This window comes from Lagopus leucura, unplaced genomic scaffold (assembly GCF_019238085.1).
Source record: "Lagopus leucura isolate 7727_CA_CO unplaced genomic scaffold, USGS_WTPT01 Super-Scaffold_100004, whole genome shotgun sequence".
NCBI classification, from domain to species: domain Eukaryota; kingdom Metazoa; phylum Chordata; class Aves; order Galliformes; family Phasianidae; genus Lagopus; species Lagopus leucura.
The window spans coordinates 53,521,004-53,548,805 of record NW_024962264.1 but is presented as its reverse complement, the minus strand read 5'-3'; the positions used below and the strand labels follow the sequence as shown (position 1 = coordinate 53,548,805).

General features: G+C 37.4%; 1 long non-coding RNA gene across 1 annotated transcript; it reads right to left on the bottom strand.

Annotated features, from left to right (window-relative positions):
• Positions 1-203: 203 nt before the first annotated feature.
• LOC122179522 lies at positions 204-5,079 on the bottom strand. Its single transcript, XR_006178717.1, has 3 exons — positions 5,055-5,079; positions 1,433-1,550; positions 204-558 (listed from the first exon to the last, which is right to left on the bottom strand). It is a non-coding gene; the product is annotated as an uncharacterized LOC122179522 (long non-coding RNA).
• Positions 5,080-27,802: the final 22,723 nt, after the last annotated feature.

Below are 27,802 nucleotides of genomic sequence, written 5' to 3'. Positions count from 1 at the left end.
CTTTTTTAAATTTTGTTTTAATAACTACAGCCAAAATTTGAAGAGTAGAACAAGTACAATATCAATCCATATGCTTCTACAGTAAAGAGTCATTGGACAGAAAGCTGAAAGAGGAAAGGAGTGGTGGCAATGTATTTGGATATCCATTTGGGAAGCAAATTACTTGTTCGTGCTTTTGCAGCTTTTGTTTCTTTCCTGCTAACAATGAAAGTGAGATACTCAGCAACTACTTAATCAGATATTTATATTAACTTTTCTTCCCTTTTTGGATATTTTTTCCCATCCTGTACATGTGTACTACTAGACACTTTTTTCTATAACCCAACTGAAAGTAATTTCAGCCATCTATTTAGGGTTGTAAAAACAGATTCAGGAGTTACAGAAAGTTTACAGTTCACATAGATGAAATTAAAACAGGAACAGGATTTGCAATAGATGGAAGCTTAGTTTGTGGTTCTGCAGTTACTCAATCATGGCTGGACACAAAGCTCTGGATTCTTGTTTCTTTCCCATATTGCCTTCATGCTCTGGTTCCTCTGTCACACACGCACACACAAGCTGAAATCATATTTTCACAAAAAAAAATTACATATAATTATCCTTTGGTTTGTATTGATTGAGCATTGCATTATTCAGTTTGAAGTTAGTAACCCCAGGGGATTGCCCTGAGACTTCTAGGTAAGTAACAAATGCACCTACAAATTCTGAAGCTGTTAATTGTAATTCCCACTACTAAATAAGCAGTATTACTTAGGAAGTCCTGGCCTCTTGGATTAGCTGCAGAACTGCATGCTTCTCAGTTGCATAATATTTTGGAAATGTACGCTTCATTGAAGCGTCATTGATTTTCAACTAAAGTGAAGATGCCCTCATTTAATGCTTTCTTAAGAGAATTACAAAGGATGCTGGAGAGGGTTTGGACAAAGTCATTATTAATTGTACATCACAAAATTGGGATTTATATATTTTTAATGCAGAAATTCTTTACAGTTCCTAAATCAAAACACTGTTCTGAAATTATGTCTAATTTTATAAATGGAAAGATTCTATTTTTATTCAAGACTTTTAAATTCCTTTGCTTTGTTCAACAAACCCCTGCACTTGCTGTGAGAGGATTGCTGATTGCTTTGTCAGCAAGACCAATGATATTCAATCTTTGATTTCTGATTCATTTGCTTCTTCCTTCCCTTTGATGAATGGAATAAATGTCTAGCTTTCTCCTCTCCTTTCAAAAAAATTTCTCTCGCCTCTCACTTCCTTAGTAGTGAGACCGTTTCATGTGAAACATTCTGCCTGTCTTTTTAGACTATCTCCTCCTCTTCACTGAGCTCAGAGCTGTGTAAGTACTTTACGATCATGCATTAGAGAAAACATGATTTTCTCTCCCTTCAGTTGTTGGCTCTGGTGTTAGGGAATCAGTTTTGCTTCTGACCTTGATGCCCACTGGCTTTCCCTTGTCTGCTTTTTCATGCGTTCATGTTGGCATTGCTCTCGGAGGTGACCAAATCCATCTCCACTCCAGTAGCAAATGAGTAAGAAAGTCAAACATCCTGAAATACATGCATATAAAGGATGCTGTGAGGTTATGAAGGTAATTTTGAAATGGACAGTTAGGATCAATTGATCAGGATGTTAGTCTATGAGCTTCAGTGAGCCCTACAGAATCAAGGTACAGCTTAACTACAAGCAGTGACAGACAGCTGACAGGTACCACTCAAATTTGAACAAAGCTAATCAAGAATGGAATGTTCTTTACCCATCTAACTACTGTCCTGAGTTGAAGAGGCAAAGAGCCTATGGATGTTCCGACTTGGCCCCATGACAACCATCTACGTGACTCCAGCTGCCATACTGCACCTGCAACTTTCCTCATGGAATTTTGGATGGGACAAGGGAACTCCTAAGTCACTAACTGCCAGTATTTGGCATTAAAGTGGTACCAAAGGTATCTGAGCCTGCTCAGTTGTCGCAATGCCCTTTAGTCTCAAACCCAAGATCCTGAATCTGTGACTTATTAACATTTCAGGAAGTTCCAGCCATACTTTCACACTTGGTATTACGCAAACTTCAGAAAAAGGCACATCCTTACTGCCTAAATATAATTTAAACCAAAATAGAGCAAATCACAAATGAAAAAGAATGGACTACTAGAATCCTAGCACATGGCACATGACATACTACATGTTTAAAAGTGGAGGAGTGGTTCTGCGCGATGAAGAAACTTGCTGAAGATTGGGCAGCAAGTTTGAGGGGGAAAAAAAAAATGGTTAATGCTTAGAGTCATCACAGTCATCTTGCTATCTTACAACTGCTAGAGCTTCTATTATTTGGCTAAAATATGTTAAAAGTAAAGTTCATCTGAGTATGAGGATTATACTATATTTTGTTTAACTTGATGCTAAAGGTTTAGGTAACAAAGATCTCGGTCCTGTGAAGTCTTGACTAGTATACTTAGTCACTTTGAAAAAGCATGACTGCTTCCTCTGAAATGCAAAGTACAGTCACCTACAACCCACCTCAGTAAGTGTTACCCTCAGTATGAGAAAAAGCTTGCCTCATCTAACTGAAAAGATCTTAAAATCATAGAATCACAAGGTTGGAAAGGACATACAAGATCATCCAGTCCAACCTTCCTCCCATTACCATTGCTACCACAAGCCAATAAACTATATCTCATAGCTCCTCATCCAGATGCCTCTTGAACACTGCCAGGGACAGCAACTCCACCACCTCTGTGGACAGGTCATTCCAGTGCCTGACCACTCTCTGAGAGAAAAAGTTTTTCCTTATGTCTAATCTAAACCTCCTCTGGTGCAACTTGTAGCCACTTTCTCAGGTCCTATTTGTTGCCAGGGAGAAGATACCAAACCCTTCCTCATCACAACCTCCCTTCAGAAAGTTGTAGAGTGCAATAAGGTCTCCTCTGAGCCTCCTCTTCTCCAGACTAAACAATCCCAGCTCGCTCAGTCTCTCCTTATAAAGGTTGTGTTCCATACCCCTCACCAGTTTCGTTGCCCTTCTCTGGACACATTCCAGGGACTCTTTCCAGATTCAGGTTTTGCACCCTCTCTGAACAAGTGAGAAGTGCAAAGATCTTTTGGTCATGCACTTCACTAGACAATGCAGATAAGTTCCATGCACAATTTTTGCACTAAGACTCTCTCACTAACTATCCTTCTGAAAAAACTGTATTTAATTGGGTATACAGAAATGCAAAGGAATATGTACCCAGAGACCTGCAGGTGAAGCCGAGATCACAGGTGTGTCATAACTGTGCAGAAGCTTTTATAAAGATTTCTGCAATGTGAGGAAAAAAAAAAAAATCAAAATATTGATTGCAAGATTTGATCAGTTGCTCTTTTCAGAAGAAATTTCAATCTGATTCCTCGTGTTATTGATTTTTTTCTTGCTCTTTGAGTAATTATTTTTAGTTATTCTTAGCTGATTGCCTCACTTTGAACTAGTATCAGATATCAGATTGGAAGGGTTTTATTTAAATGTGAGAAAATATTAGATTTAAGAAGGATTAGAAAGTCAGATCTGAAAGAGAAAGCTGATGCGCGTCCTTCCGAGGAAGAAAAGAAACAGAAGCACTTTCTACTTCCTAATATGGCAAGGAAGGCCACACAAGGGTGAAAAATAGTAGAATGGGCTTTATTATGTTCAGAGGTGAAAGATAACTGCCCTGATTTCAGCTGGGACAGAGTTCATTTTCTTCATATTAACTGGTATGATACTATGATTTGGTTTTAGGAAAAAAACAGCATGATAACCTTGTTGCAAAGACTAAAGAGTCTTTGCTGAGCAGCACTGTACAGAGTCAAGCAGACTTCAGTCTTTCAGCTTCTAAACAATCCTGCCAGCAAGGATCTGGGGGTACAAGTAGCTGGGAGCGGATGGAACCAGGACAGCTGACCTGAACTGGCCAAAGGAATCTTCCATACCGTACAACCAAAATCTACCAAGACATACAAAATATACACATACCAAAAACCATAAAAACAGGGAGTAGCCTGGGGGGCTGCAGCTGCTCAAACACTGGTTTAGCATTTGTCAGTGGTGGTGGAACAACTGCTTTGCACATCACTTTCTTTGCATATATATACACACACACACACCCCTAATTATTATTATCATAATTATTATTCCTCTCTTCCTTTTCTCAGTAAACAGTTTTCATCTCAACCCATGTTGAGATTTTTTTTTTCCCCAATTCTCTCCCCCATCCCACTGGGAGTGTGCAAGTGAGCAAGAAGTTGTTTAGCTACTTCCTGGGTTAAGCCACAACAATAACTTGTCACATCTTTGATTCATGGTGTGCTTTATAGAGCTACTTACCTAGATATTGTTTCTAAATATAGTCAGAACATTTGTAAATATATAACACATCCTTATTGCAACAGATTTTTTTTTATGATTCAGCAAAACGTTCAGTAATGTTCCAAGTTTCCAGATATATCAATAAAGGCTGGTAAGTGCGCAAACAAGCTTAAATGCTTCCTGATCTTTACTCCGTTAAGAATGACTAAATTCAAAACCTACTGATAGCTTCAAAAGCCACTGCAGTTTAGGATCAAGGACACCAAACACAGGTCACTGTTAATTGACTGAAAGCACAAGTACTGCTTTACAAACGGTGAAATTTCACCTGTGTATATAGTTCTTCTCCCCTTTTCTCCCCTTGTAATAAATTAATATTAGTATTTTCTGAAAGTGATAAAAATCTCAGCTTTTTTTTGTTACCCTAGTACTTATGCAGAACTTGTTGACATCACATATAGGTACTTGGATGGATCTAAATAAGCTTTTTTTTTCAAACCTCATCCCAAAACACAAAACCAAAAAAACATTGAATGAAATATTCAGCTTTTGCTTAGACAGCCTGTGTGTTTCAGGTACATCACAAACTATTGCACAGAAGACTTATAATGCTATAATGTGACAGAAAGAACAGCAATAATAGTGAAGAAGCACAATCCTAAGCTACAGCAAATAAAAACAAGCCTAAATGAAGGAGTCATACACCCATAAACAAAGCAAGAAAAACTACCCACCTTTAGAAGACCCCCAATAGGCAGGAATCTCCAGTAAATTGCTCTCGTTTCCACTGCCAACCCTTAAATGAGGTCTGGGAAGAGGTGCATCCTGGCTCCACCCCTCCCAGTCACTCAGGTGCATTGCTTGCACCTGAGTTCTGCTGGGTTGGTCCTGCCTTCCCACCAGGTGCTCAGTGACTGGTTCAGGCCATGACTTAGCATTTCTGCTACAATGCTCTAGCTTATTTTTTTCCATAGAAAACAATGATATTCATCAAAGAAGTCAATCATATTAAACACATGCATAGGTTTCCTCTTAAGATAATTATAGTGTACTACATTTATGGAATATTTGATACCATAAAATAAAGTGGCATGGTTTTGAGACCTCTGGGGTAGTATAGGGAGAAGATCCACTCTTCAAAGAACTTACACATTCATATGTAAAATATTGTTTCATTGCAGAATGTTGTACAAGAAAGCATAAGAAAGATGTGGAGCTGTTGGAATACATCCAGAGGAAGACCACAAAGATTATCAGGGGGTTGAAACAACACTCATATAAGAAAAAACTGAAAGAGCTGGGATTGTTCCGGTTGGAGAAGATAAGGCTCTGAGGAGACCCCACTGCGACCTTCCAGTACTTGAGTGGAGCTATAAGCAGGAAGGGGACTGAAATTTTACAGAGATATATAGTGATAGGACAAGGAGAAATGGCTTGAAACTAAAAGAGAAGAGACTTAGCTTATACATTGGCAAGAAATTCTTTACTCAGAAGGTGATGAGATACTAGCACAGTCTGCCAGAGAAGCTGTGGATGTCCCATCCCTGAAGGTGTTCAAGACCAGGCTGAATGGTGCCCTGGCCATTCTGATCTGGTGGAAGGTGTCCCTGCCCATGACATAGGAGTTGGAACTAAATGATATTTGGGGTCCCTTCCAACATAAGCTGCTCTGTTCTTCCGTGACTCTATGTAACAATGAGTAATCCAGATTCACTGCCTAATGTGTACACAAACGGAGGATAATTTCTGTACCTTTTCTTCCCATGTGAAGCATTGAGGTAAAAAGAAACAGAAAGTTGGCAGTAATTAACGAAAAAAATGTAGATTATTTTGATAAATGATAACTTATTTTCTCAGCAAAAAGGTTGTAGGCAGTTGGTAGAGAAATAGTCTCATAAGTATTTCCAAATATTTATACTTTATCTGCTTAAAACTTTAGGCATTTTTTACATTACTATGAAATTTGAAAATTTCAATGTAGAGATTTTCTGGAATCACGGAATCACAGAAGAAGAGACTGGAATATGACTTTAGAGAAAACCTAGTGCAACTAATAAGGATGGAGTTTCCATAGACTCTCTGATCCTCTGATCAAATTGCTCTAGTAGTTGACAACCCTTCCAAATAAATAGATAAATTCTTTATACCTAATGACAATTTCCCTTTTTGCAGTTTGCATCTAATGCCTCTTGCACCAACTGTAGTCCATGAAGAGTCTTCCTCCATCTTCTCTACTCCCTCCCATACTGGCTGAAGAGAGCCCTCTGCATTCTCTTCTTAAGGCCAAACAAACCCAGCTGCCAATCCTTCTGTCAAAAATTCAGTTCCCAGAATAACTTCACTCGAGAACTCTTCCCTTCATGGTTATGAGGACAAAGGATGATGAAGTATTATTTCAGGATGGCACAACTAGAATTTCTTAAATGATGTTACAGAAACTGACAAACACGACTGTGTTAGAGGAAAAAAAATCTGAGATTATGTTCTTCTGATTAATTACAGAACTGGGAAAAATAGCTCTTTGAAGAAGATTTAAGATATTTGCTTGCAGAAGCATTACTCAGAGCTAGCTTTATTTTTTAAGGACGCAATTCTTCTGTCAGTCTGTAATACGATACTGTGACTAGGTAATATATCTTCAGACTTTACAGACTCCTGACCTGACAACTCTTTGACACAGTAGATCTTAATAGATCCTTCTGCATTAATTCTAACTAATGAGCAGATGAATAGTTAATTAAAAATGCTCCACATAGGCTTTGGCACACTAGACCATTACAGCTTCACTGTGGTTCCTGCTTTCTAATAGATGCAGAGAACTTGCACTTTTTCATTAGAACATAATGGCTCAAAAAGCTCCATTACAGTTTACCAGACCATTCATCTATGAACTAAACAGTATTTAAATATTTCTTCATTTGATTTACTGTGGTGTGTGATCTTCTGTGCCTTCACTGAATTCATATAGAAAGAGCCATTATGTCATTTCTTTAGTCACTGATCTAGCAGATCATTAAGAAGTTTTTTGTACCATAGGCATTAAGCTTAAAGGGCTTGATTTTTTCCTAGTGTTCTGACTGCTGGTTTTCTACAGAGGGGGGAAGCCCTTTGTAATGGATGGTTCTTGAAGTGAAGTATGTGCAGCATGAAGCCATGTGCAGCAGCGCATATCAAGTTAACATGAGGTCTTTTTTATCTAAATAGAATCCTGTTTTTACTTCCTGAATTATACATTCAACAGCTTCTGATGACACTGCACATTTTAAAAGTGCTGGCAGGTGTAGAAAGATGTAAAATGACTGAGTTTTGATTCATACTATAAAAGAATGTAGTCCTCAACTCCTTACTGAACTCTCAGCATGGTTCACTTGTGGGTAAATCTTCTGCTAATGACCCGTGGAAAACAAAGAAAGAACTCAAAATGGTAAGGGCAGCATGACTGGTCTCAAACACCTATAGAATTCAGATTCAACCAAATCAAGTTTTCAGTCATAGTGATATTAATTTCCTTCAACTTAGTATTTATGAGATGTAGTCCTCATGACCCTTGTCATGATCAAGTCTTCATATAGGAATAGACTGATTTTATGTTCCTTCAAAGAAATTCAGAATGTTTGGAGAATAATTGGTGCTCTCATCAATAATGACTGCATCTGGCTTCTTTAAGCCAAAAGTATATTATCCCTTTTCCAGCACTTCAAATTTTAGGCTATTTCTTTAGAAAGAAATATTTTGCAAAAGAAATTTCTCTAACTTTTAAAATTTCTCTTCTTGAAAACTGCACAAAAATAAATACTTTTTTTTTCTGTTAGTATTGTATCATGAAAATGCATCAGAACAGTATTCTTGGAACAAAAGACAAGCAAATCACACTGGATCAGATTACTTGCCATTAAGTTGCAAAAAGCAATGGTCAATTCCAATGTTCATTTTTTCACAAAAATTCAGTAAAGCCATTTACCTTCAAAATTTTTTATGGTTAGAAACTAATCAAGTGCTTAAAAGAAACCTGGAGAAAGAACACAGACGTGATGATGTTACATAAAAAACCTGGCTTAGATAAATTATCTGTCTTAAGCACCTGAATTTACTTATCTTTCGGTTTAAAAATATACCCTATCTAATACTATTCTATTTTGTGGGATATCTTTCTATAGTTTGGATGCTTCTCAGTGGAATCAAATATACTGGTTAGATTAGGTGAGATTCTTGAGAGATATTTGCTCGATTATAAAAAATAACACTGTAGAGAGAATTACCAAACCAATAGAAACGAGGAAGAAATGAGTCATGGCAATTAACTTTCTACAGGACTCTCATGTGTCAGAACCTAAATGTTACTCCTTGACAGTTTTAGCTAAGGTATAATATTCTACCTACAGTTAATAGTAACAAATGCTCTATTAGCAAAGCAGAACATTTAGAAATATGATAAAGATAATGCTCAAGAGAGCTGAACAGCTATCAGGATTGATTATTGTTCTACTTTCATGTCCAAGTTTAAGGCTACATACTTTGTTATACTCTGCTTTATTTTGGAAGTCATTATTGGAAAAAAAAAAAAGAAGAAGAAAAAAAAAAACCTAGCAAAAAGTATTGTCTTCCTTCCAGTAATATAAGAATTCTACATTGGAAAACTACAGGGACACTGGCCAACGAGCAATAAAAAGAGATCAAGAGAACTTCTGAAACATTAATGATGTCCTTCTGCCAAAGCTTGTAAAAATGTGCTAAAACTTTGAGTATTCATGAATTTGGCAGCTTGAGATTTACCTCACCTCATCAACTCCCTGGGCTAAGTTTTCACTTACCTAATATTTTTCCCAGACGGGATCTCGGTAGGATTATGAGAGATAAGGAGGAAAGACACACATTCCTTAGCCAAGAGATAATTAAACAGACTTATCAAAGCCAGACCTCTGACTGGACCATGAAATCTACTGCCAGATGTTGCAGATACATCTGTCTAAGTACTAACAGGATCCCTCTCATCAAAGTATCTAAACATTTCACAAATATTAATGTTTTCACTCCAGGAAAACTATATTGTTTCACACTAACCTAGCACCAGGCAGAGCTGGACAAATAACAGGAGCAAAGTAGGTATTTTTTGAATTTTGTTTTCTAACGTTTCTGTACATAAGAGGGAAAAAAAAAACCAAACACCTTAAACTCTCTAAAGCTTGAAAATCTACAGACATATTGCTTCTATGTTGATGAATTTTTGCTCCATAGTCCTGCACCTATTGAACAATAGGTCACTGACAAATGGTGAACCATTTGTTAATGGTTTCCTCTAATATATTTTAGGTCTACAAGTCTTAGTGCAATAGTAGTAACTGCGGCAAAAATATTGAAAGTCTACAAGGCAAACAAAAGATCATATATACACTACACAGATACCTACAAATATAATTTTTTTTTTAAATAAACGTGTATTAAAAAGTGTGAATTTAATATATTTTTATATAACTTGCAACGTGTGTGTATGTATTCCTAATTACAAATAGCTAGCTTATTTTTCATCTTTTTCATGATGCATAGGGCAACAATTTGAATTGGCCAAATTTCTTGTACTACACTGAAAACAAAGTATGGGAGAGACAAAATTCCACTTCTGAAATTACTTCAGATTCTGTAGGATACAGTATATTGCCATCTGCACAGTGCATTGGGACAGAGGTAACGGAAAAGGCAAGATAGGGAAATAGTATCAAATCCTATCCTTTTAGAAAATGGCATCTCATCTGCAAAGTTGCAAATAGACTTTCCTTAGATCTTACAGACTAGTGAAGAAAAACTTGTGTGCACGTATGAAAGAAAAGGGACGCTTACATATTGTTCAGCATGAAGTAACAAATAACTAAATGCCACATGTAAAAGATCACCAAATATAAATGTGCAGGTGTTGCAACAAAACACAAAAGCATCTGTTTAAATGTCTGCAGTTTCATTTCAGTAAAGTAATACATCGTAATTAGAGATTTTAACTGAGATTGTACAGAGGAAATGTGCTAGCAAGTGAGCTGTGAGGTTCATTCTTGTTGACAGTGAAAGATGTGCAGGACACACTGGTTATCACTGTGAATAAAAATATACGTGTTTCCTGTCAGACTCTGGTGTCTAGAAAGGAGGTACATTTTCATTCAGTAATCTTGGCTTTACAGAGCAGAATGGACTTGGGCAAACTCTGTCTCAGACACCTGGTCTTACTCTGATGACTTGGGAGGAAACCCACAGAATCACAGAATCACAGAATCACCCGGGTTGGAAGGGACCCCAAGGATCATGTAGTTCCAACCCCCCTGCCTAGCAGGGCCACCAAACATACACATTCAGATCAGGTTGCCCAGGGCCCCGTCCAACCTGGCCTTAAACACGTCCAAGGACGGGGCATCCACAACCTCCCTGGGCAGCCCGTTCCAGGGCCTAACCACTCTCCTAGTAAAGAACTTCCCCCTAACATCCAACCTAAATCTTCCCTCCTTCAACTTAAAACCATTTCCCCTAGTCCTGCTGTTATCAGCCCTTTTGAAGAGTTTACTCCCCTCCTGGGTGTAGGTTCCCTTCAGGTATTGATAGGCTGCAATGAGGTCACCCCGCAGCCTTCTCTTCTCCAGGCTGAACAAGCCCAACTCCCTCAGCCTGTCCTCATAGGGGAGGCACTCCAGCCCCCTGATCATCTTAGTCGCCCTCCTCTGGACCCTTTCCAAAATCTCAATGTCTTTCTTGTACTGAGGGCTCCACACCTGGACACAGTATTCCAGATGGGGCCTCACAAGAGCCGAGTAGAGAGGGACAATCACCTCCCTGTCCCTGCTGGCCACCCCTCTCCTGATGGAGCCCAGGATCCCATTTGCCTTTCGAGCTGCCAGAGCGCACTGCTGGCTCATATTCAGTCTCTCGTCCATCAGGACCCCCAGGTCCTTCTCTGCCGAGCTGCTCTCAAGGACCACTCCTCCCAGCCTGTACAGGTGCCTGGGGTTCTTCCGGCCCAAATGCAAAACCTTGCACTTTGCCGTGTTGAACCTCATCAGGTTCACCCGAGCCCAGCCCTCCAGCCTGTCGAGGTCCCTCTGAATGGCATCCCTTCCTTCCACCGTATCAACCGCACCACTCAGCTTGGTGTCATCAACCCAAACAGCCACATGAGGAGTAGGGGACCTTCCTTAAGGCAGTAAAATCTGAATTACAATCTTTCCAGAGAAGAGTTGGGATACGCTTTGGGAAGCATGCCAAATGGGTCCTGTTTGCATGCTCTGCTCAGCTGAGAGATGGATGTGCTGGCTGGAGGCACCTCCCTGCTGACAGCACCAACAGTTGACAGCCTCTACCAGGTCTCACCCTCTGTGCTGCATGCAGAAAGGTCAGTTTACGCTATCTGAAGACTTAGGCTACAGTATATTTATCTATTTTGCAGTTTCCTAAGCATTACTTGCCAAATTCCATGGTGGTATCACATATATCACATGCAGGCACCTGGTACTGATCAGATGGCATTGCTGCTGCAAGCTGAGGGCGGAAACTCACATGCTAATTAATGATGTAACTGCTCCACAAATACTTTTGTTAAAAGAAAACAGATACATTTTATAGAAGATTCTAGATAAAATTTACTGTTACTCATTTGTTAGTTGTATGCTGTAAATTACTGTATACTTTATTAATATATGTCAAGCTCCATATTTTACCACTTTATTCCCACTTGAAGAACATTTATTTTTCTTCCCTCATTCTTTTTAAAGAGTTTGGTTAAATCTTGATGATTATCAGAATTTTTTTTTGTAGTAATTTTGAAGTAATTTTGTTTTTTTTTAATACCTGAGCAAAAGTTTACCTTACATTGTACGAGGCACAACCAACATGCAGCCTGCAGGCACCACATGGCCCAACACACCTCGCACTGCAGCTGTCCCCTGCCCTGTGTCATCATGGTGGTGGCTCCGCTCCGCCTGCAGCCCAGCCCACTAATATTCTGCTGCATTTTGTTGCATTGTGACAGATGGTAGTGCAATCTAACAAAATGGAGCCTGACCTGGAAGTGCATATGAAGAAAAGCAACATCGTTAAATTCTGCCATGCAGAAAAAAATGGCACTTTGTGCCATTCATGACATTCATTGGCACTTGCTGAACCTTAATGGAGACTGAACAGTGGCTCTCAGTACAGTAAGGCTGTGGGTGGTGCATTTCAGCAGTAGTGACAGCGGGTTACCTCTACTGGTACAGATTGTTACAAGCATGGTATGCAGGCACTTGTTCATCGCTGGAAAAAATGAATAGTTAATGGCAGTGAATGTTGAAAAAGTGTTTTGTAGAGGAAAATTTGCTCTATTAAATAGTATCATTGTGCTCCTTGTACCAGTTATAATTTCCACGGAAAAAAATAGAAGGCATTTCTTCTAGAGCAACCTTTGTAGACACAGCCCTAGACAATTCCTCTTCACTCAAGGTAGCCCTGGCAAGGCAAATGATTGGACATTCGTGCATTATATTTTACCTTTTAAATACCTTTTTTAGTTCACTTTAGTAGATGAATTAGATTTTCAACAAGGAAAATATCTCTATAGTTGCTAAGCAGTTCCACAACAAGTGGGAAAAAACCTCTTTGAGTCCATTTAGCTGTCAGCAAATTTTGACACTGCCACTAGAATAACATTGATATCCTTCTGATATTGATATATTTGAAAGTGTATGTTCTTTGGACCTTGTGACTTTTAAAAATACACTTCCCAAGATTAGGTAAGCATTTCCTATTATAATATATAATACTGACTCTATGAAGTCCAGGTCTTTTGGGCCCCATGAGGACTTTTAGTAGCCTATGCCCTGCCTCTATGCTCTCTGCTCTTTTCAAGATCAGGAGGAGGAGATGGAGTGTATGTAGAGTTGCATGGGCAGAGAATTACACTATAGCCATGCTCGTTGTACTCCGAGAGGCAAAGGTAAAATTTTGTTTAGTACTTTCAGAAATAGTTGCTAATTATTTATTTAGAATTTGTGGTTTGTGCCAGAGAGATTTAAGACTTTGGCTACTAACAAACATTCAACAAAGCAAATACGTAAAACAGAATATATATTGTTTAAAGGACAGGCAATGCTTGAATAGAAATTGAATATGGCTTCCTTTAGTCCTGATAGATTATTTCCAGAGCTGTCCAGTTCCAAGCAGTACAGAAGATTACCTGTACACCAGGCTACGCTTCAGTTACAAGTTGTTTAATTGATGAAAATAATCATACATTCCTAACTGCAGCCCATAATTTAGGACCCATGTTTTCAAGGTTGTATCTAATCCTCCATAATGATCCAACAGCTTCAACCTGTTGCTGTTTCAAGTTTGCCGGAGCAATGCACTGTAGGATTTGGACAGCCTCAAACTAAGAACTGAGCAATATAGATTAGTTTCAGAAAACATACGTGTTACTGTACAATCAATAGGTGTACAGAGGTTATACTAAGTAGGATTATTGTGGTGGAAAGATAATAAATGAAAAATGCTCACCAATGTTATAGGCTAGCAATAAATTCCACAAGGAGCAATAATCAGAAAGAGATCTTTCCTCAGTGGCAGTCAGCCCTCAAATGGGATCTAGGAGAGGTGGAGGCAAGCTCCAGCCCTTCTGGTAGCACAAATGAATTGCCTGCACCTGTGCTCGCGTCACTGACTCATTGCTTGCCTCAGGTGGTCAATCAGGGCTTAAGGCTGTGATCAACAGTTCCCATACAGTTACCCACCTTGTTCACTTCTTAACATAATCTTCATTTTTGTCAGAGGTAACTCAGACAAATCATGGGTTTTTACTAATATTTTCTTCATTAAAAGACTAGAAAATAGAAATAAAAATATATATGTGAGAATATATTAGCTAAATTAGCCTTTACTAGGAGCATATTTCACAAAGAGTGTTCTTCTGTAGTAATCAGACTTCTACCATGTTCTTAGGGAAACTTTCCAACAATTCAGTAAATAATATCATTAACATATTGTTGTCATTGTCCAGCTTTAGCTTTTGTCAGCACAGCTTCACTCCATTGCGCTTGATTGTATCTTGCACTTTACTAAACAAATTTTTCTATCTTTTCTCAATATTTCTAAAATCTTTAAAAGTTTGTTAAAAAAAATCATTTTAAAATCCTTTAAAAATAATAGGTGTCTCAAGCATTTAATTTTTCTCATATCTTTACTGTGTGTTTCCATACAATTTTCTGTACTAAACACATCTGCTACTTCCTGAGGATGTTTTATTCTTTTTATTTTTTTTTCTTGTTTTCAGATAGAAAACACATTAATTACAGTTAAGAACAGACATCAATAAAAAGTCATTATTCTTATGAAGTTCTTATTACCTGAGTAACAGGCAACAGAATTGACCAAGAAATGCAGAAACAAGCATACAGAACAAAGCAGTACATCTTTCAGTGTTGACTGTATCAATCCCGGGTGAGTCCCAGGTACAAAGCCTCATTAATTCTAACTGACGAACAAGAGAAATTAAGGTGATCCTCCATCTCTCATTTCAAGCTAACATCCCTCACCACTCTGTTTTGTCTCCCTGCTTATTATCTATCTGTTATTTTAAGAGGTACTGCTTAATTCATGGTAGAAATATAGCAAAGACTGAATGAATTTTTCAACGGCGAGAAAATGTTGTTACTTTCACTGCAATAGAAACCCCTTGTCTGTCCATTCAGTAGGTCCCTGGCTTTTATGTCCTGTTGTTTTAGACTGTGGCCCAGTCTTGAAGAACTCCAGCTGCAGTGTGGTGGTGATCTGTTCCAAAGAGCTGAAGCATTTGTGAGAATCCAGATTTTGCACATGAGCTCAGGTAACAACAGTTGTGCAGCATATATATATCCATGGGATACTGAAAGCTGTATTTACAGACATTGTACACATATAATATCAGCTGCTACAGAAATACAAGAAGGCATTTGTGAAACATGCTTCCAGAACAGCAACCAGCACCCTGCACAGTTAGCAATTTCATATCTAAGGTAGATTCTGTGCCATGGTTTTATCATAGGCTGAGTACTGGCTGTGTATCTAGTATTTACCGGTCTGCTCCACACAGGTACAGGGCAGGCAGCAAGCATGGTCTTAAGTAGCATTTATCCATTATTTATAAATTTTCAATTGACTGAATTATAGCCTAGAACACAGCTTACAACCATGATAGCAATCCTTCCACAAATCAAGACACAGCCTGCTAATCACAGTTTACCTTTATTCCTTTTGTGTCTCTGAAGATGCTATTAGAAAAACTTTATTCCTCCTTTTCTGTATATGTTCATATCAGAAGCCAAACAAGATCTGAGCTAGCTTTTTCATTCCTAAGCAAAAAGAAACACACAACCTAGCAAAGCTTCCTACTAGGCTACCATCACAAAGTCTTCGACTTGGCAGGAAAAGAGAAATAACAAGAACTGAAGATGCCATTTTTAGGAAACAGATCCAAACCACTTTAAATGTCATTATACAACTCAGTTCATTCACTTTGTTTCCATATGAAATATTTGAACATGTTATTCTCCATCTTATGTGTTTGTGCACTTCTGTATTAGCATCATTAATATGATTCATTATTATTTAACAGCCTAAGCTTGCAGGTATTTTAATGAAATGTCCAATGCCAAAACAACCCTGGGACGTAGCTTGCTTATGCTCCCATCTAACAGATAAGGTCATTTTTATATTTTATTCCCCTATTAATAGAAACTGAAATTGGCCTTCCTGGGTAAAAATTTTCATGTACTATTCTACCCATAATTCATTCACTTCTGCCACATAGCAAAACTTCTAATTAACGAGGCCTCTCAGGGGTCTGGTTAACTTCTACTTGCACTACTGTACTGCTGAAAACCTTAATATGGTCAACAACCCTCTAAAAAGAAGAAGCTTTGCACTTTCTGGAATGAGAGAAGAAATGATTTTGCATGGATCAGTAAAGATAGCAATAATTGCCATAAGGCTTACTGTAATTTATGCAGAAGTTTCTCAATTGCTCATAGTGGACTGTCAGATGTGAGACAGCATGCAAATGGAGCTGATCATAAAAATAATTTCTAGCCTAGGTTCTAAGAACAAAACTCTTGCAACATTCCTTTATGGCTAAGAAATGGAGGAATAGAAAAAACAATGTGATTGCTATGAAAGTAACAGAATTGCATATTATATTATTCATACTCTTTTACAGAGCTGCAGCAAACTAAATAATACAATTTCCCAAGATTTATGCAAAGGACAAAATGTTCATGTATTGCCAACAGTATATTGGTCTTCTTTCAATTTAGGTAACAATTAAAGTCTTGCTTCAAAGGGCCTATCTTTCTCTGTAACCACTTGTGCCTTCAACCACAAAAATACTGAAAAGTTTCTTGTAGTTGTTGGTTGAATGATACATAAGCATTTTTACATCTGATTAATTTTAAGAAAGCCATGGAAATATATTAGGACTATTTGGAAAAGGAGAAATTAGTAGATGCTATTCTACAAATTTTGCAAAGGAAAATAAATAACGATGACAGCTAATTGTTTAGTTCCTATACTGCGTATCTCAGAAGAGTGTTGTGTATATCACATTGAATACAGCATTTCAAACACTTTCAATCATTTGCTGTCACATTCCCAAGGACATCCAGCTTTCTAAGACAAAGTTCACATAGTTAATTTTGAACACATGGAAATACGGAAGCACGTTCTCCCAGCATGGCTACCTCCTAACTGCATTTGAAATGATCTTCAGATGTGTTTTTAACTGCACTGTGACTCTGTTATTCTATTATGGTTGATTTTTGGGTAGTCCTGTGTTAGCCAGGAGTTGAACTCCATTATCTTTGTGAGTCTGTTCTACTCAGAACATTCTGTTCTATTATTCTATGATTTTACTCATTATTTATCTGTACGCATTAGATGTGGGATTCATCCCACCTAAGTTTAATCACATACGATCTATAATGTCTAATCTAAGCTAGATCTCTAAAGTAATCATCTGAGAAGAAAGATAAGAGCTCTCCGAGAAAAGTCTCTTGCTTAGACAGTGTATGACATGGACATGGGTTTGAAGAGGAAGGAAAAACAGCAAGCAAATATTTTGTATGATCAGGAGTAAAAATTGTATTGATGTTATGTTTGAAAATTTCCTGATTCTACTCCTGATATTTTTATAGCAATGCTGTGGCCTTCTCACAGTCTCAACAAGACAAACGTCTATTTTCTATGTCCTTACAGAACAGACTGCATTTACAAATCTATAAACTCAGTACCTTGCTTTGGAATCTGTGTTCTCCACAGACAAAAAGAGAAAAGAAGATTCCATGTGTGTGCCCTGATTTGCTCTGGATGACTGCAGTGATTCTAGACCTCTAACAACTCAGTGGGATACCTGAACCTGTTGAGAAAAGGCAGATGTTGTCAGTTCTGCTTCTCCTAACAGCACTCTAGTGCACTGTCAAACATGTTCATCAATTAACAAGGAGAATAATACCCCAGATTTTTGTAATGCCCTACTCATGATTAAAATGGTGAATGAAACGATGCTGACTATAAAAAAAAGGGGAGAGCTCCACACTGCACATGTGCCAATGTCCTGTATACCTTTTTCTATTAAATCTACATTACTAGCTGGCAGTAGGCATCTGTTTTTCTTTTTCTCTTAGGAAAATACATTGCTGCTTTACCTGTTCTTCATCTTGTTTTATTTTACTTATCTTCAGGAATTATGTCTTGGAGGGATTTTCTGTGCTATTCAGAACTTGACTGCTGAAGATCAGTGGCTTTTACGTTTGCTTGTCAATGGCAGATGTTTGTGTAATCCCATGTTCCATACTCAGAGTGCTGGACGTTACAGCCTTGACATTTGGCCTAAGATTGAGGATTTGCTATTAGTATTTCCCCAGGAAACTGACACTTGATGGACAGTATACATAATCCATGCTCAGATACATTTCTTGGTGAATTGATGTCCTTTGCAAGTCGATGCAGGCAAAGACACAAATGTAGTGGATCACCACCTCTTCCCCACCCACACTCTATTTTAATAAAATGCAACATGCATCACAGCTTAAGCTATGAAGCATATAAATCTGCAACATGCAGCTTGAAACTTGCTTACAAAACACTATGAGTGCCTTTCACATTTCCCTAGTGTTTATTTACTTATGCAGGAAGCCTAGAAAAGTATTTTGATGTATTGCATGCCATAATTTTTAACATTACTCAAAATGTTTCAAAAGATTTTTAGTGAAAGTTAACCCACATCAATCATAACCGTGACATGAAAAATTACTGACAACCTTTAAATAAAGGAGGAGAGGGAGCAAGGACTCTAATACTCCTGGCTAATGCAGAATTGTTCAAAACATTCAAAGTGTTATGCACATACTCTGTCTACAGTCGAACTATATAAAAGGAAGCCAATCATTTATTACCACGGCAAATGTAATTAAAGACCTTTTATCTTTTCAACTTATAGGATCCCGGAATGTGCACTTTATATAGTGAGAATTATATTTAGTAACTATTGTATTAGTAACTATAGTAACTCTTTCTACTTCAGATTAACATGGATTTCAGTGATTACTCCGGGAGCTTTTCAAAGTTAATAAAAAAGTGCATTCAGGCTGTGACTCTGTAAGATGTTTTGCTCCTTCCACACTGTATATCCTCAGAGGAAGATGTACCTGTTCCCAAACAAAAGATGATACTGGAGTAAACAGGCTGACTGGCTTTCCCAGTATTCTTCTTTGGAATGAAAAAAAAACTACGTGTGAAGACTTAATAGTCTCACAGGATTTGAACACATAAAACTTTCTATTTGGTAAGCACAAACAGCACTGCCTCCAGCTCTGTGCCAAAAACTCATTAATGTGCCTACGAAAGATGGCACGTATCCTGTAATTTGTCAGAGAAAAGTAAACTTCATCAAAATTCTAAGAGTTAGGTCATCATGTCAAATTCCCTGGATATATTGAGAGTTTTGGTCAATTTGATGTCCTGGGGCACAGAAAAAACTATGGTTCAAATAAGGAAATGATTATGTACTCTATTATTATGGAAAAAATTTAGACTTGAAGTATTTCAGCTGTACAATCATCCAGACTGGATGCTTTATAAAACCTTGTTATTACAAATCCAGATTATTGCAAAGGCTTGATCCGCAAAGCCTCTTTACATACAGATTTCTGAGGGTTTTTTTTTTGCAACACATCTAAATCATATCATCTAATTTATTCAAAGTTCTGACTGCACTTCTCAGTCTCTTACAGAATGTCTACAAGTTGTGAAAACCATGAAATTTTATGAAAACATTACAGCTACCTGAGGATATAGAAATTGCTCTTCTTGTCCATCTAACTTGTAATTCTGCTCTTGCACTAGTCAGATTCACCCATAAACATCACAGTTTTTAACCATTCAGTTCTATACATCATAAAGAAGTAGAAGGCAATATTCTGCTCATGGCGGTAGCTTTATATGCTTAACTCAAACTTTATCTGTCACATGAACTAGAATTATTTCAATTGAGTTAATAAGAGATCTAGGAGTTGCCAGTGTCCTTGAAACAGTTACCTCACAACAAACTACATTTAATTTAAGGAAAATATTTTCCAGAAAATATGCAGAAAACATGAATACCAATCACAAGTAAGAAACTAAGTGTAATCAAAAGCAGATGCAACAAAACTGCCTACAACATAATTGTAAATTTAGTATCCTTCAGTAGTACTAATGAGAAGCTCAAGACCTATTATGAAACTGGTACAACTAGTTAAAAGAAAAACCTTGCGAAGGAGAAGATAAAATTTGTGCATACATGCATTTCTCCTTGTCTTAATTCTCACCAGCAAGTTGGTTTAACTTAACAATAGCTCGTTCCCAATGTCTTAAAAGATTGTTCATCTGTAGAGCTCTCTTTTTTCAAAGGAAATCCAATGATTGATAGTACAGATATTTACAGTTCTCAGTCACTCTTAGAGTTGAGCTCCTTTGCTTTAGAAAACTCTAAAGCATTTCGTGAGTTTTAGTTTTGTGGGAGGTGCTGAAAACATCTCCTCTTCTGCTATTTTTAGTAATTGACTTATAATGGCAGGGTGCACTTCAGGAGAATCTATTGGCCATGTTAGATTATGTCTGACCACTGGACTGATGCTCTAAAGGCTTTAACTCATGGGATCCTGTGTCATAATTCTTCTTCCACTTCATTTACAATACACTTATTTTTAGCATCAATGTGAGACAGACCCAATTATACCTGAAGTTCACTGGCATATAATAACTGTCTGATTTGACTCTTGAGTTATTCTAATAATCATTTTCACATTCTAACATCATTTTCACAATGCTATTTGGTTTTAAATACTCTGGTCCCAAAGTCACATGTTTAAAATCACGTGTTTTCAAAAAAGATGCATAAATGACAAAGTCAGGTACCCATTAGTGTTGTGAGGATTATATGGATCCTATGAGGTTATATTTTAAACAGTTCCATTAATACTTCTGAGTGTTGGGAACAATAATCCAGAATGAACATGTACTGTATACTACTGTGGCTGTGGAAATATGAAAAAGCTGCTTTGAAATTTATTCTTCTTTTCCTAGCAGGACTTGAAGTTACTTTAAGTTAATTTTGCTCCCTCTGTCTGTACATCTTTGTATCTTCATGGGCTCCTGTCTATCTAGAGCAATTCCCAGCCCTTTCACAGCCACGTTCCACTTGACTGAGTTGATCATGCTTTACGCTCAACTGTCTCCAGCTGTAAATAAGACAGAACCTGGAATCCTGTTTTTTATCTGATGTGTTTTCATGCAAACTGTTAGCAACCAGATTTCATTACTGGATCAATGTTTGTCAAACCCTAAGCATCCATCTGAAATCCAGTGTCTTACATATAAGTCTATCAATCTCTGCCTGGATTTCCCAGACAGAAACGTCTTTCTATGTGCAGTAAAGTAAGTTCAGGGACATTTTAAGGTAATTCTGATATTTCCTAGACTGGTTAGATTTATTTTATTGAATATACATAAAGCATATGTGCAGTACAAATACAATTAGTCTCTCTGCAATCCTCTGCAACTTTGCCAATACCTGGTAATGCTATAAGGTTCAATGTTCCTATGTATACACATGGAACTAACCAGGCTCCTAGATATCAGCAAAACTCAAACATTTACTGCAAAAATGCTGATTGGTAAGGAAATGAAGGTATCCACTAATCAGTTTCATGTTACTACATACGTTTGGTCACAAATATTCACAATGATATGAGGGATTAGGTGTAAAAACAATTGTGTAAAAAATGAAAAATGTATTTTCATCCATTGCAGGCACGTTTTCTTCCAGTAAGGGATATATCCCAGGAAAATCATAGTAAATCTATAAATAGTAAAAACATAGTAAATCTGATTAAATAAATTAAAAACAAAACAAAAAAAACACCCTCCAAAGTACTGATATATTCATTTGCCTTCAATCAGGCACGATATTATGGAATTGAACAACCTGCAGAATGGGAATGCACAAGTCATGCTTAAGGTAATACTTACAGATAGCACACGTTACAAGGATGTGCATCCTAAAAATAATTTTAGCCCAGAGCATTTTGGATTTCTTTGGATAGGTTTAACTTTGAAGGACTTAACTAAGCCATATCTAGAACTGTAACTAAAACATCCTTCAGGAGATTAAAATGCAGTACTTCTTTCAGGTTTGGGTGTAAAAGAAAAAACTTCAGTTACATTATTGTCGCAGAACCTCATAGTAAATTTTGACTTGTGAATACTGCTTTCCACTGTACACATATATCCCATTAATGTCAGCAGCACATCAGAGATGAGACCTGCTGTGCATATCTGAGAGGAAAATTTTGTTGTTGTGTCTAAAAGATAAAGAATTGTTTGTGCTGAGATTTGGACATTGTTCCCAGAGCTATATAATTAGTTTTAACTGTTGTGGTTACAATCCTGCCATGGATTTGCATGTGTAACTTTATGTGATTGAAGTGAGATATGAAGAGCAGAAGTGAGTTTTGTGCTATACAGGAAGCAATGTATGAGCTTGTGGCCATTGAAATCACCAAGAGCATTTTCTTCCCTTTGCTGGGTCAGGATTTTCTCCTGTATTTGGCTGAGTACTCAGTAGATTCTATTCCTTAACCCTTTTCTGCTGGTTGAATAAGATAAAGGATTTTCAAGAAAAAAAATGTAAAAAGAGAGCCCAAATAAATGCATAATTTTTATATCCTACTTCTCCCTGACATAAAAGGAGAAAGAAAGGGTTTGTGCTCCTACCATACTTCTCATTCTAAATCCAATGTAAATACAGAATGAAATGTAAATCCATTGGCTTTTCATGTTGTGAATTTTACAACATTTTTAATATTGATTCAGCTATGTGCAGAAAAGTGTCTTTCATTAAAGAAATCCATAAGCAGTTGAGGAAGGGGTTGAGGTGATGTCTTAGCGTCTGCAAAAGCTTAAACCCCTCTTGTATACAGCTAAGTGCAATCCAGGAGTGGGCAAAGTGACATAAATCACATCCTCCTATGATCTTCAAGATTTTATGACATGCTTACCTTTACTTTTGCAGCTCCTTGGTTATATTTCAATTGAGCTCTCCCTCCCCATGTCACTGTTTTAAGTATTTTTCACTTTTCTAATGTCAAAAGCTCTTCTGTTGAGAGGACTCAACAGGAAGTGGATGCAGGGAGTACAAGCTCTAATGAGATCCTTTAATCCACCCCTAATCCCACTCAATTAAAACTCCATTGATGACAGAAAAATCATTAAGTGCTGAAGAACAGGAAAATGAACGAAAACAACTCTGCATAAGAAATTAGATGCACTGCTTTTAACAGGGATGTCCTGCTCCTTCCTAGCACACCTCCCTTCAGTGCCATTCCTGGAGAGTCAAGCTCTTAACTCTTACAGCTGAGCAGGTAAAAATGTATAATCTAGTCGGCAGTTTAAGTAATGCAGCTCTCACTGCTCAGGGAGAGATACACACGGAATACCTAACATAGCACATTGCACCACAGCTGCGGGAGATGGCAGGAGCTGGAGGCTTATGTGAAGTGTCCATTCAGAAATTGTTCTGTTCTTCTACAAACTAAAAACATATAGTAGTGCTAAGCTATGCATTCCCTGTCTGTCAATGAATGGCTGCATAACTGTGTATTTTTGTAATTACTTTTCAGAAGGGGAGTTTGCAGATATACGAGAAAAAACACACACACGCACACAAATTATTGTGTTTGCAAATCTGCCTTAATTGCATTCCTTCCTTTTTTCTACTGTAAAATGCATTTTATTGTCTGATATCTTTACACTTAATACATTCTTTTTTTTTTTTTTTTTTTACTTTACCTAATGAAATGGGGAGGAAACAAAGCCAAGGAATCAATATTTTGAGGTAGCTGCCTCCTTTCTTTGTGCATCTTCTTCCTCTTATACATTCAGATACCTCTTATGTCATAGAAATTAGGAGGCACAGTAGAGAATGTAGGAAGAGCTCTTTCTAAAGCAGGTCTAAATGGTATTTTCCGCTGGAAAATCAAGAAGCCAAATGCTGTAAATGCTGAGTATAGTTAATGCGACTTGAAGCAGCATTAAATCCATTTACACCACATGAGCACCCTCTTCCCAGAGTGCACAATGGGTCATGGAGCCAAAAGCAGTACAGGGACCAGCTGGACTTTGTTGCTGGTTCTGGTAGTGGACAGAGGAAAGCCTTTGCAAACAGCCTCTTTGTATGTCCCTGCTGAGAATCTACAGCATTGCAGTCTTGATTTCTCATGGATTCCCAGACTTAATTTTCTTCCTTTCCTGACCTGGCATAGCCTTGGTTTTTGTCTCAAATAATCTCACAGGCATGAGGAGGGCATAAAGTAATTCACAGAAACCTCAGACTCGAGCAGTTGCAGACTTCTCAGATTTATTTGTTTCCCCTCTATGGTTTTACACTGGGAAGGTGTATATGTAGATTTCCATCCTTCTTCATCGCTAACTTAAAACAAAAAACAAAAAAACAAACAAAACAAAACAAAACAAAAAACAAAAAAAAAACCACAAGAATGGCCTGGTACTTTTCCAGGCAATCTGTGTGCACCTATAAACTGAAATGAATCTCATAAACATTAACTGTGTTGAAACAAAATGCTCTCTGTGATTGCATTATAAACAACTTAGATGTAAGACACAATTTGTAGACATCTGTAATGTCATTGCACTGCATAGGGAAACCCAGCCTCCACACCTATAGTACAGAATTATCAGCACCTTCATCTTTTGCCTTGCACAGAAGCTTTGGAACAGTATGCGTGATGTCCATATGACACTGCTTGTAACAAGTTCTTCTTCATCAAACAATGCTTGTAGTTCCCTTCTGACCACTTTCACACACATTTTTCATGGTCACAGAATCACAGAATCACAGAATTGTAGGGGTTGGAAGGGACCTCCAGAGATCATCGAGTCCAACCCCCCTGCCAAAGCAGGTTCCCTACAGCAGGTCGCACAGGGTCCTTCTCCCTGTTTCTCCAATACACACTCACTGCTACCTACTGCAAACTGCAGATTGCAGAACTTTCTTGCTACATGCTTAATGTCTTGTTCAACACCTTGTATTCTAATTCCTATTTCATGTCCTGAGGCAGTGCAGTAAAAATAATAACTCACAGGTCCTGACCCTTCAGATACTCCCTCGTACAAATAATACCCACTAAGACTGGTATGCACATCGGAGAGCAGGCTGATGATTTGTACAGCTGGCAAGCAGAGGTGCAGGAGATTCCCTAGAGGTTTCTCTTGATAAACAGGAGAACATTGCCATGCTTCTGTTTACTGGCATTTATTTTGATATAACAAAATGCTTTTGAAAGATATGCACTTTCCACGGATTGAAGTACCTTGCAACCTGCTTACAGATTTCCCTTGGACAGCTCAGATATCACCCTGCTCTCTCCTCAGCCACCAGTCACAGTCAGTGCCAGTCATCAGCTCCAGCAACAAAACTACAGGACGTGCAAATCCTCCACAATTCCTCTGAGTTCTATTCATAGAAATATACTATGATCTATGCTCAGTGGTGCTGGTGCCAGTGATAATTTTAGAGGGAACTTGGCAGGTTTCTTCTGTCTCCTTTTTTGCGCTATTTTGATAAAGGTAGTGTAAGGTCAGAGTCAAGACCTTGCTGAACAATTTCTCTGTCATATTACACTGCAGACTTCTTGTTTTTAGAACTTAGTGCTATTTCTGAGCAATCCATTAGGACACACACACACTTTATATTGTGCATTGTTAAATTAAAAAAGAAGACAACTGTTTTTTTGCAGAACTACATAGTTAGATAGGCCTTATGAATAATATTTTAGATTCTAGCTGATTTTTTGAAAATCATACAGAGAAATAATTCCTCTCATAAGGCAGAGAATACACATGACACTCAAATGGGCATCTGAGATGTTGGGTCCTTTATCAATCCTATTATCAGTCTGCCATTATGACTACCTTAATTGCAAAATCTTACTTAATTCTGGTGAAATAGGGGACTGTGATGCTGCTGCACTTGTATCTGCTGCTTTCTGCTTGTTCGTAGTATATGTGTTGTAAAATGTAGCATGAGAAGAGAGAAAAATCCTCAGAGCATGGGGAAAGATCTGTTTCTTCAAGCCTACTTGATGAAAAATAAATTGTGTTAAAAACAAAATAGGTACGAACTTCTTACATGGAAAAAAAAAAATTGACAGCTGCAATTCACAAAGTCACAACTAAATGTTATCAGTTTGGAGAGAAATACTGAAATCGGGGTTACTAAGGGGATGTTTACATAAAGGAAATATCACTTAAAATGCTTCTTTGAATTACTGTATAATTTCATTGTTTTGAAATTTTTCATTTTGTTTGGACTTCAAACATCAGAATTTGGTGGAGAGAAGCAAAAAAAAAAAAAAAAAAAAAAAAAAAAAAGAAAACCAGCAGGCAGGCCTTGGGAATTCTTTCTCCACTGCAATTTGGAAAAGCTATTCTCTTTCCTTTTCTTTGTTTGTTTGGTTGGGTTTTTTTTTTTTTTTGAGAGAGAAAATTAATTCAGATCAAAACTTTTGTGCAGAAAAAAATGAAACTTAGAAAAAAAAACTCTTATAAAATAGATTTTTAACACTTTTTTTCTGTATAAAAAATTGTATTTACTACTAATAGGATTTTAATGGTGCCCAGCTTGTAAGAAAAAAAGTTACAATCATCTTCCCAATATGTACTACAAAGAATAAGAAAAAAAATGACAAAATCATATGTATATAAAACTACATTTTTTAGACAAAGAATAGCTGCATTATTTGATCTTATGGATTGTTGCAGCTTGCCTCTTTAGGAGTTGCTGAATGACAACTTAATTTGCAAGTGGGAGAGCAAAGACTATAATGTGATAATTTATCTCCAAATGAAGGCAGAGCAGGAGCACGCACAGAATGAATCAGCCCCTTTCACAGACTGGTATTGAAAATAGTCTTTTAGTAAAAAGTATTTTAGTATTAAAAAAAAAAAAAAAAAAAAGTAGCTTGCTAAAATAATTCCCCTTGTCCTCATAATGGGCATTTTTTTTTTACATGGGAAAGTAATATACCACTTTAAACATATTTGATAGGACAGGACATGGGTTTGTTTGAAAGGAGCAGGGGATATTTTAACATGCAAGTCTAATGGCGTACTGGGTTTTTAAGAACCAGGATGATCTATAATGTATCCTAAATTGAGACTACATATTGTGGTATTCAGAAACATGTTGTGTCTTGTTAAATTTTCTCTGTAATACAGAACAAGAACACAATAGCTTCAGTAAATCAAACTAAAATGAATGATTAAGTACCTGATTTAATACTGTGTATTAATTTCGGTTCAGATGGTCCTTGCTTTGTTGTATAATACAATTACACACAAGACTACATCATTTGCATGCTATAGCAAGGTGCATTATAAAAATAATCTTAAATTATGAAGAACTGAAAGGGAATGATTGTTAGGATACAGTGCCCATATATCAAAGACAAGCCTTTACTGAGGGGACTCCTTGAATCTTATTTAAGAGCATGTACTTTGTTGCCTTAGCAATTCTTCCTTTTTCCTAAAATCCAATCACAGTGCCATCCCTTCAAGGTTTCTAGAGGCTTAGCCATTACTGCTCCTCCTGTAAACTGTCAGTAACCTCTTACTTAGCAAGTTTTACATTTTCCTGCATCTATCTCAAAACTACAGATGTACTGTATCACATCTTTCCAAAGAATTCATAGCTAAAAGGGGAATTTCTTTCTAAATTACTGCTTTAAAGTACTGTAGATCTATCTGTTTCTCTTTGGGGCCCTGTTGTCTTCATTTAAGTGATTATTCCACATCTCCAAGCTTGTATCCTGGCGGCTAGTTGCTCCTTGCTCCATCTGAAATCCGCAGCTGGCTTGGGAAGCAAGATAAACAGCTCACTGGGAAACACATA